Source organism: Podarcis liolepis (assembly GCF_965112155.1).
Source record: "Podarcis liolepis genome assembly, chromosome: 4".
In the NCBI taxonomy this organism is placed as follows: domain Eukaryota; kingdom Metazoa; phylum Chordata; class Lepidosauria; order Squamata; family Lacertidae; genus Podarcis; species Podarcis liolepis.
The window spans coordinates 31479742-31489282 of record NC_139558.1 but is presented as its reverse complement, the minus strand read 5'-3'; the positions used below and the strand labels follow the sequence as shown (position 1 = coordinate 31489282).

At 40.8% G+C, this 9541-nt stretch overlaps 1 long non-coding RNA gene across 2 annotated transcripts; it reads right to left on the bottom strand.

The window, feature by feature from the left end:
• Positions 1 to 881: 881 nt before the first annotated feature.
• Positions 882 to 5069, bottom strand: LOC310706217. Of its 2 annotated transcripts, none has more exons than XR_014525762.1 (4): positions 4928 to 5069; positions 2778 to 2887; positions 2072 to 2215; positions 882 to 965 (listed from the first exon to the last, which is right to left on the bottom strand). It is a non-coding gene; the product is annotated as an uncharacterized lncRNA (long non-coding RNA). The 2 variants fall into 2 exon arrangements; XR_014525763.1 differs by having other exon boundaries at positions 2778 to 2857.
• Between the last annotated feature and the right edge of the window lie 4472 nt (positions 5070 to 9541).

Here is a 9541-nt window from a genome sequence, read left to right as displayed (position 1 = left end):
ACAGTATTTTGTAGCATTTTTTAAAATACTTTTTTTTGCACATTAGTGCAAAAGTGCACAAGTATTTCCACTTCCGTGGAAATCTCTACATATGAACCCCAAGGGAGATTGCTAGAGAAGGTTTTGTGGTGAAAACGCCTGCGTGTGAAACAGGTATTTAACAAGGTCTTCAGTTTCTGCATTTTGCAGCTTGCAGACTTGGACCAATAGATCTTTAACAAATCACCACACACAGAGCAGCGTGATTACTGAGATTGGAAGGCATTGGGGGGGGGGCATTGTTCACAGATCTAAAGGCTGGCAGAGTGTGGGGGGGGCACTCTGGATAAAAAGATGGATTTGATAGGTTAAGAAGTCATAGAACTTTGACAAAGCATAACTTTACTAATACAAATAAGCTCTCTGAGCTACATTTGAATTCACATCACACCACACCTGGTAAGAATTAGTCTAGCACAGCATCATCAATCATAGTGTGGTTGTCAGTTTTGACATCCTTTAAGTCTATGTTGTGTGCTTAATGACTACATTACAGAAAATGTAAACAGACACCAAACATACAGGTATGCCCTATTTTTTTTTAATCCCTTTTTGATTTTTTTTTAAAAAGTCTCTTGGGTGCAGGGATCTATGCAAGTTGCGCAGAAAGCTACACTACCACAAACAGCACGAGAGTGAGGTTTCAAACTGAACTGAATAAAAGATAAATTTCTCAAGTGCAGGGATCTGGTTACAAAAATGTATAATTCATATTTACACAGGCTTCTCTCTTATTTAGAGAGAAAGAGAAAGTGGGAATACGCCTTATTAAAACCAGTGACAAAACGCCCATGCAACACATTTATTTGCATGCAACACATATGAACTGCATTATATTCGCACAGTTTCTTTATTCTTAGCCGTGATGACATGTCCACTGCGTACTACCAAGGATTCAATGGTCAGTGGCGAGAATGGTTCATGCTCTTCATCAGACATATATGGGAAGAAAATGTGGGAGAAATGTTTGCATTTATAATGTGGAAACAGAGCTGCTGCCACTACCCGCCTCCTGCCGCCCAAATACTAACTGAGTGGGTGTACTCTCTGTCGATTCCCCCCACCCAGCCACCGCCTCCTCACAAATGTGTATGCAGGGATTACAGATACAGAGTTTCTGCATTATGTTTCCACATAAAGGCCTGGCATGGTTGTGCTTGCTTTCAGGCACTGCAAAGGTAAAGGGGAGGGGTGGTGGGTGGTTGGTTGGTTGGTTGGGTGGGTGGGTGGGGTGAGGAATACATGCTCAGGAGAAAGTTTGTAAAATCCCAATGTAAGAAAGAAATACGCAAGATCTTAAATTAGACCAGGCTTCGACTTTTGGAAACAACTCTTAAGAGCAAATGCGCCGTTTGGCTGAGACGGTTCGTGAAGAGTGCAAATTTTATTTATAAACTAGTATTTCATTAAATGCTATTAGCCTTGTGCTGATCGAATGTAAGCAAGTTGCAGTGAGATAGAGTCAATTTATGCAATTTGCCAATTCAAACCCAAACTTTAGAGCAGCGTTGCTTGTAAGACTGTGATATTAGTTGTAGAAGGGTTAACGGCAATAATACATTTTATTGCACATCTCAGCATTAACATGGCTTTATGTTATCTCAGTAATGTTTACAGCAGCCTTGTAAGGTAGTCTAGCATTTTTATCCCTGTTTTGCAGCTTGGGTGGGGAAGAGGCTACTACTGAGAATGAGACTTCCCTAAGAAAACACAGCCCTATACATTTTTACTCAGAGCTAAATCCCAGTGAGTTCAATGGGTCTTAGTGAGTGCGGGATTGCAGTCTAAGGCCATCTACCAAGCTCGTGTGTGTAGCCATCTTTTGTGAAATCGTTTTAATAGCACAGCATTTAGATGGATCCTGTACAGTTTATAAATGGATAAATACCTTTTGGTGTGTTTGTGTGTGTGTGTGTGTGTATTCCTCTCTTCAGTGCATATGCATCACAAACTTTTGGCAGGCTGCAAGCTAGAGAAACCCCCTCCTCAAATGTGTTGTTTTGAAAGTAACATTAATTTCATTGGGACTTACTTTCAGCTCCTATATTTATGATCTGAGTGGAAAGTATTTAATTTCAAATCTTTGATTTGCAATATTCCAATGTCTTCTGAAATTCTGTGATGAGTAGTAGAAACCATAGTTACCCATCTCTCTGCCTCTCTCTCAAAAGCAGCTCTGAGCATGGTAAAAAAACAACGTAATACTTTTTTTTAAGCATACAAATGTTATATTACACAATGGACTGCTTTACAAAGGGTAAAGAAGGAGTGGAGTTAAGTTAAGTATATATTGCAATGAGACTTTTATTTTCCAAAGGATCAATGGGATAAATCTGGGCATGTTATGTAAATATGAATGTGTATGTGTGTGTGTTCAATTTCTATCAAAGAGAAGAATCAGTGTTGTTTGATAAAATTATTTTCATACATCTTTTGCCTGGTTCAGGCAAGCATTTACAAGACTTCCCTAGAGCATCAATTCCCACAATGCCACAGTTCTAGGAATGAAACATAATTAATAAGTCGTACATTTGAAATGTGTAATATTATATTTTTAAAATAGATTTGTTTTGGATCAAGCACTGTCTTCAGTACGGATCATATAGAAAGGTATCTTCCCCCTACGACCCATGTTACTTTTGCACAATGCCATTCGAAATTCACTGTTGAAAACATCAACACATATAGGTAACCAATAGCCCAGTTCTAAAACAATTTCCATTTTGGGATGGTTTTACCTTTAGCAACCCACATCCATTGCAAGATCGACTTCTGCCCTTGTAGTAATTCTCCCCTATTACAATATTTGCCAAGAATCCTGGAGAGGAAGAAGGAGTGCAAATCTAGACTGAAAGAGCAGCAGATATCAGTTTTTCAAGAGAAAAACTTTATATAAGGAGAAGGGAAAAGATAATCTTTTCCTGTGATCTCTAAGCATCCTATTTTAAGGGTTGCATGCACTCTCGCTCTCTTAAAAAAACACACACCTCCTGGTGCTGATTCCTTTCAAGCCAAAGTTTCAAACCAACTCTGCCTGAATCCAGAATATAACTGGCTGCCCTTCTCAGAGTGCTAATAAAGGGTTACACTGGCTTTAATGAAAATGTACTAGGTTCACATAATTCAGTAGCTAATTAAAAGCGCGGCTGAAAGCCGGGAGCACAGATATTGTTTATATTGATAGCTATTGTATTACTTCGGTATATAATGCAAGCCTCTTCAGCTGACTGATGCCCAAAGGAGGGACTAACAAATCGCTCAGCTGGTGGTTGACATTGGTCCTGAAGAAAGCTAGCAAGGAACACTCTGCTGCCTTTTCAGAGCCTGAACACCAGCTGTCACCCAGCTATGGGTGCTGAAAAGCCGCTGTCACTTCATCCAAAGGGATTTACTTGGTCAGAAGGGAAAATTTAAATACAAAGCATGCAGCTAAGAAGCTAGTGAAAAGGATTATGAGTGCACAGGAGCACATGTGTATAAGACACTAATACATCTTTAGGAAATTTCAGATTCCCCCAAAGCCTGGATTAATGCCAGAGGCAGGGTGGTATACGTAGGCAAGGACCTTTTACCGTTAAGTTATTATCTCTCAGCTCATTCAGTGTTAGAGGTCTCTCATTTAAGGGGGGGGGGTAGAAAACGTTTTCCCTGCCCACCACCCCACACATCATCATCCTCCCCTCATCCTTCAGAAAAGCTGAGCGAGTCCTTCCTGGCCTGCTCTGAATGAAAGTGATATGCAACACCTATGGGCATATACCATTTCATATTTTTTTTAACCATCCGTGGCTTATTTGGCACCCCCCCCCAAAAAAAAACACCTCACAAAATTGTAGCACAAAAGAAGACAGGTGTCTCAAATGCATTCAGCAAATGGCGTGCGATCATTAATGGTGGCAACAGAGGAGAGAGGTGCATTTTATTACGGGAGCTCTGAGGTAAATATGTGGCAGGGTGGGGTGGGGATGGCAATCCTGACTGAATCCATTGCTGGTATTCATAAATCAAATTGCACAGTGGACAGGGATCGAGCGTTGTACCCTAGAGAGCCTTGGGAGGCAAGTTGTTGTTTTGTTCTGTCTTCGAAACGGAAAAACAACAATAATAATAATAATAATGCATTTAACAATTTGTGTATTTAGCCGGCTAAATGCACGGCAGTGGGTTTCAGCTCAACCCCACATTGCTTTGCCTGGGGTGAGGTACTTTTCTTCCTGCTGTGAATAGAGCTTCTGGCCTGGCCTGCTGGCGGCAGGAAACTGAGGAGAAGAGAAAGCGCCAAGCTGTTTATAGAGGGAGGAATGGAGAAAGGGGACCGTAGTGGAAGATTCAAGGTACAAATACTGGACGCTGTGGGAAGAGTTATAGAAGACATTATTGCAGTCGGTCTGAACAAGCAGTCTTGACCTTGCCTCCAACATAGGCAGTGTTACTAATTCTAGAATGAGGAAAAAGTGGTGGTGGTGGTGGGATTTGAAGAATGGGCGCTGTGGGAGACACGGTGACTTGGAAAAGGACCATGAAATAATGGCAACGACAATAATGAAGATAACCATCAAAATAAATAAATGAAATGTAATATGACTGCATGTGGGATTTTTATTTTGGGTGGGTGGGTGGGGGGAGAGGCAGAAGGTGGGAAGCAGAGAAATTCCTGTTAACAAGTCCATAAGGATGTTAATGACATGTGTGGCACAAAGCCTTGAGATTTAACAAAAGTGCACACAGCTCAAAGCAGCTGCCTTTAGAGGTCAGTAGAACATCGCTGCAGTATTTACAAATTTTCCACGAAGGATTAGAAGTTAGGCTTAAAACCTTTATAGAGATACACAGATGTACACACAAAATCTCTCTCTCTTTCTCCCTCCATATATATATATATACGCACACACGTAAATCATTCCAGAGGATGCTGTATTACTGTTATCTAAATTTCTTCACATAGACTATCGTGTATCTGCCCCAGCAAAGCTGATTAGTGAGCAGCTTGATTCTGACACATCCTTTATGCCAGCCCCAAGCCGCCTTGCACAGCCACCTTATTCACTGTGGAGACAGGCCTGAAGCAAGATTGTAACACAACATATGCAAATGAGATGAGCCTCACACCACTTAAAATGAGATGGCTATAATATGTAACAGCTTAATGTGCCCAGGGACGTGATTGATGCCCTTTCCCCCATCTCTAAAGAGCTTTGGGTTTGGCTTGAGACACCCTTTCAAGCCATATATGTTTATTTCTTTTTAACATCATCTTTCCAGCAATGCGTTTCCCTCTTTCTTTAATCCTACATGTTGCGTGTGCCTCTCTGTAGATACAAGTAACGTTGTCGGATAGCAGATCCTATGCATGTAAAAAATAATAAATAAAAAATGGGAAGGCATCGAAAGTAACTTAAAAAGTTAAAACAGATTAGGATTATTTCCACTTCCAAAGAGCAATTATTAAATCGAGACAAAGCTAGTTTCAATTAAAATATACTGTTTGAAATTTAGCCTGGCGCCTCCCGTTAATAAACCGCCCTGCTCTTAGATTTCAAAATAGTGTTGCAGAACTAGTGCCTTGCAAAAAATAAAAACAAAATCCCCAAATAACCAAATGTTGCCCAGCTCAACTGCCTGTACACTGCTAATCAGTATTCATTTCCTGTCCTTAAAGTAAACAGAAAACAGATTTCTCCATTTCCCCTAAAATCAATCTCTCACTGTATGTCAGTTGCTTTATCCCAATTAGTATTCTAAATTCATTTATTTTTGTCATAAATTAGATTTTTTTTTAACATACCTTGGCACAGCTTTTCATTCACTACTTATATGTAATGTGACAGACCTAACGTCATGTAGCTTAGTGGGAATTAACAAAAACAAAAAAAAGGTAACTTGTTAATGAATTGAGATGAATTGGAGGGGGAAAGGCGTATTAATTATTGCTTGCCTAGTAGGTTAAGCTTTGGCTCTTCACCTCAGTGGCCCAGAGTACATTTCTTGCCTTTGGCCATGTCGGAGGGGCTCATTAAAGCATCTCTTGGGAGGAGACAGAAATTGTTAGTGAAAAGCATTGGTCAGTGCCTCTACTAGAAGAACCCAGCAGGGGAAAGAATCCCTGATCTCGGAGAACTAACAAGACTGTGTATATTACACCTGTAATCAAACTGCTTAGAAAATGCCAAGAGACCAAAGTCTTCTCTTTTTTGACTGGAAGAGTTATCTGAAAATGCTGAAGCTCACCCGTGATTGATGTGCAGATACAATTACAAGCCTTCATATATTATACAACATTGTGGCTGTAAACCTTAAAGCATAAAATGAGGCACTGGGTAAGATAATACAGGTGACTGCTGAATGCAAGGATGTGTGTGTGTGTGTGTGTGTGTGTGTGTGTGTACACACATCCACACCCACACACTTTTTAATGGTTTGCTAACCAGTACCAGCAAGAGAGAGCGTAATGGCTAGATGTTGGGGCGTGCATTTAGGAAGACTCGCTGACTTATCCTGCTCCCTGCTTGGAGAAGTTCCTAATCAGAGATTGGTGTAAAGTTTCTATGCTACTCTAAGCAATTTGGAGGCAGGGTGTACATGTGACAAAATAAGGGCTGTGTTTATAAGGGCTAGAGCCCCGCTAGCTAACAGGGTGCCTTACAGATGTGATGTACTGAACTCCCATCATCCCTGACTATTGACCATGTTGGCCGGGGTTGATGGGTCTTGTGGTTTACAAGATCTGAAGGGCAACGCTGGACCTTACTCTGGCTCTGTGGTGCATGAGTTAAAATGATCGGGTGACAGTGGGCAGAATAAATTGCATACAGAAGATCCCAGGTCTAACTCCTAGAATCTCTCATTAAAGGATCTCAGTTTCCTGGTGCGCCAAGTGACTACTCTGCATACCATTATGTCAGACTAATAGATATTGAGGCTTCGGTGGCATCAGGATCAAGTAGGACCGATCCTGATGCATATGCCTAGCTTGAGGTCAGTGCAGGATGATGAGCTGTTCACACAAGAAGTCCTCCATTTCATGTGATTGCTAATTATTGCACGGCGTCAGACTAAAGATATATGCAGGTAAAGTCTTGAAAACAAAGCGATTGCTGAAATAAAAACATGTTGTAGCATCCTGTCAGAATACTTTGGCTTGAACATGCCTAAGCAGAGGCAAGGAGCATTAAATCTGCAAAGCATCTGAGAATATTTCCCTATGTGTGGTTGCCTTTCATATTTGACACTCAGTGGGTGCTATTATGAGGCCATTCACACTGCGATAATAAATAGATAACAAGATATTCTCTAAGATATGAAGGGACCAAGATGCATTACTGTATTACTTAATAAGAAGGCTACCCCGAAACAATATTAGACCTGTCCTGTAGACCTGACAGGCAGATTCATATGAAAGCCAATGTTTTTTTCTAGGCTAAATATCTACAGTCCACGATGTGGAAGATCCTGAGCTGTGCTGATGTCACAGTTAACTTTACACTCTTCACTCATGTGAAGGAAGAATATCACAGAATGTTGACGGTGTAGCTCCAGCTGAGAGAAGCAGAAGGTTGGCTCAGCTGGAGGGAAGACTTCACACTGGGTCCAGGAAGAGAAACAGCTGAACCTCTGGTCACAGATCTTTAACAAATATATAGTATGGGATAAATCTACTAGGTGTTGCAATAGGGAATGTCTTATTGGTAGACCTCTAGAAAATTATGGGTGTATCTAGAGTTTAGGTGAGTGAGCAGGTAGGTAGATACATAGACAGACAGATACTGCAGTGTTAAATACCAGATAATTCTTAAAGAAGGCCAGTTGTGTTGATTAATGGTCTTATCTATTTTCTAAATTTATACCCCACTCTTCCTCCCGGGGTGGCAAACGAAACAAGCAATGAAATGGTTATTATTATTATTTTTTAGAAAAACCAATTCCAATATAGATTGAGATTCAAGCAGTGCCAAGACTGTCCTAAATCCCAGGCTCTACACAAATGTTATTGAAAGGACTTTGGATGCCTGCATTGGAATGCCAGATATTGTGACACGGGGTTCATGACATTTGAATCCATCCTTATTTCAGATCGACTCCCCTCCCTGCCCCAAACTGCTGTCCAAAACTGTCATCTTTGAGCCACTTTGTAGAAGGGCACATTTTAAAAGAACGAGAATCCTTGAAAGATGACAGCACTTTGTCATATGCATAGGCATCCATTTGATGACTAATTTATATAAGAGAGTATTATACCTTTAGATTGGTTTTGGGACCGATGATTTACATGGCAGTTCTAGATAGCTTTTCTGGGGCTGCCTTGTGTTGAATTGTAGCCCTTCTTGAACTGGCAGTGTATAATGTGAAGTGTTTTTGTTGTCACCTCTCAAAATCTTTGCCTAGTAACCCTGGTGCTCCTTCTGCTGCTGAGGACCAGTTTATACATTCAGCATAAGTTAGTAGTAGAAAACCCCCCAGACTTTAACACTTCAGGATGCAGATCCAGTAATCATGTTTGAAGGCTCCTCTATCTAACACACGTTATCTGTTTAGTCTGTCTAAAGCAGACTTCCCCAACCTGGTGCCCCACAGATGTTGATGGGCTACCACATCTCTGATCATTGGCCATGCTGGACCGATGGCCACAGATTAGAGGAGCCTAGTCTAAAGAATTAACCACCATTCCATTACAGTACAAACACCCCAAGTTATGTTTTTAAAAATGATTTTGTAGTGCAGAGTCGACACTTTGTACAGCTGCCCGGTACACCAAACACTTTTTTTTTTTTTACAATGTTAATTCTTCCTCAAACAAGATATTTTTATTTACTACACCTTTCATAAGAGCTGGTTTCTGGGGGCTGAGGCACTTTGGACCTCCTCAAAAAATTTTTTTAGGGGGCTGCCCCTTCCCATTGTTTAGGCGGGCACAGAACGACATCAGGATATTGCACAGCATTGTGTCGGATCCCCTCAATGTTCTTCAGAAGATGGCACCTCCAACACCATCACAACATTTTTATATCACTAGAAAGTGACAAATTCCAAAAAAATCGCAAATGCTAAGCTCAAAATTTCCATTTTTCTTGAAAATGAGACAACAAACTAGCCCTTTAAGGGAGTGCATTGTGCAATTCCAGAATCATAGCCCAGAAGGCCCACTCCTATGGAAACTCTTTGTTCCTGGAAAGATGGCATTTGGAGCAGAACCTCATCAGCAGATCTGCAGATCTTAAAAAACTCTGGTGGAGAACTTGCAGTGGTGTAGTGTGGTTTTTTGGTGCCTGCAGTGTGTGCAACATAGTAACAAAATCAATAATTTTAAAAAGCCATAGATTGTTTAAGTAGCCAAAGGCCCAGGAGGAGAGGAATCTTTTTGCCTGGCTAAATCCTATCAGGCTTTTGGATATGCCCACTATATCTAAGTTTCCTTATACTGTGTGTGTCATGTACTGTAATGCCTCTATCTTGGCTTGAAGGCTTCTGGCATTAGCATATAAATGCCTTTACATCATATCTCTTG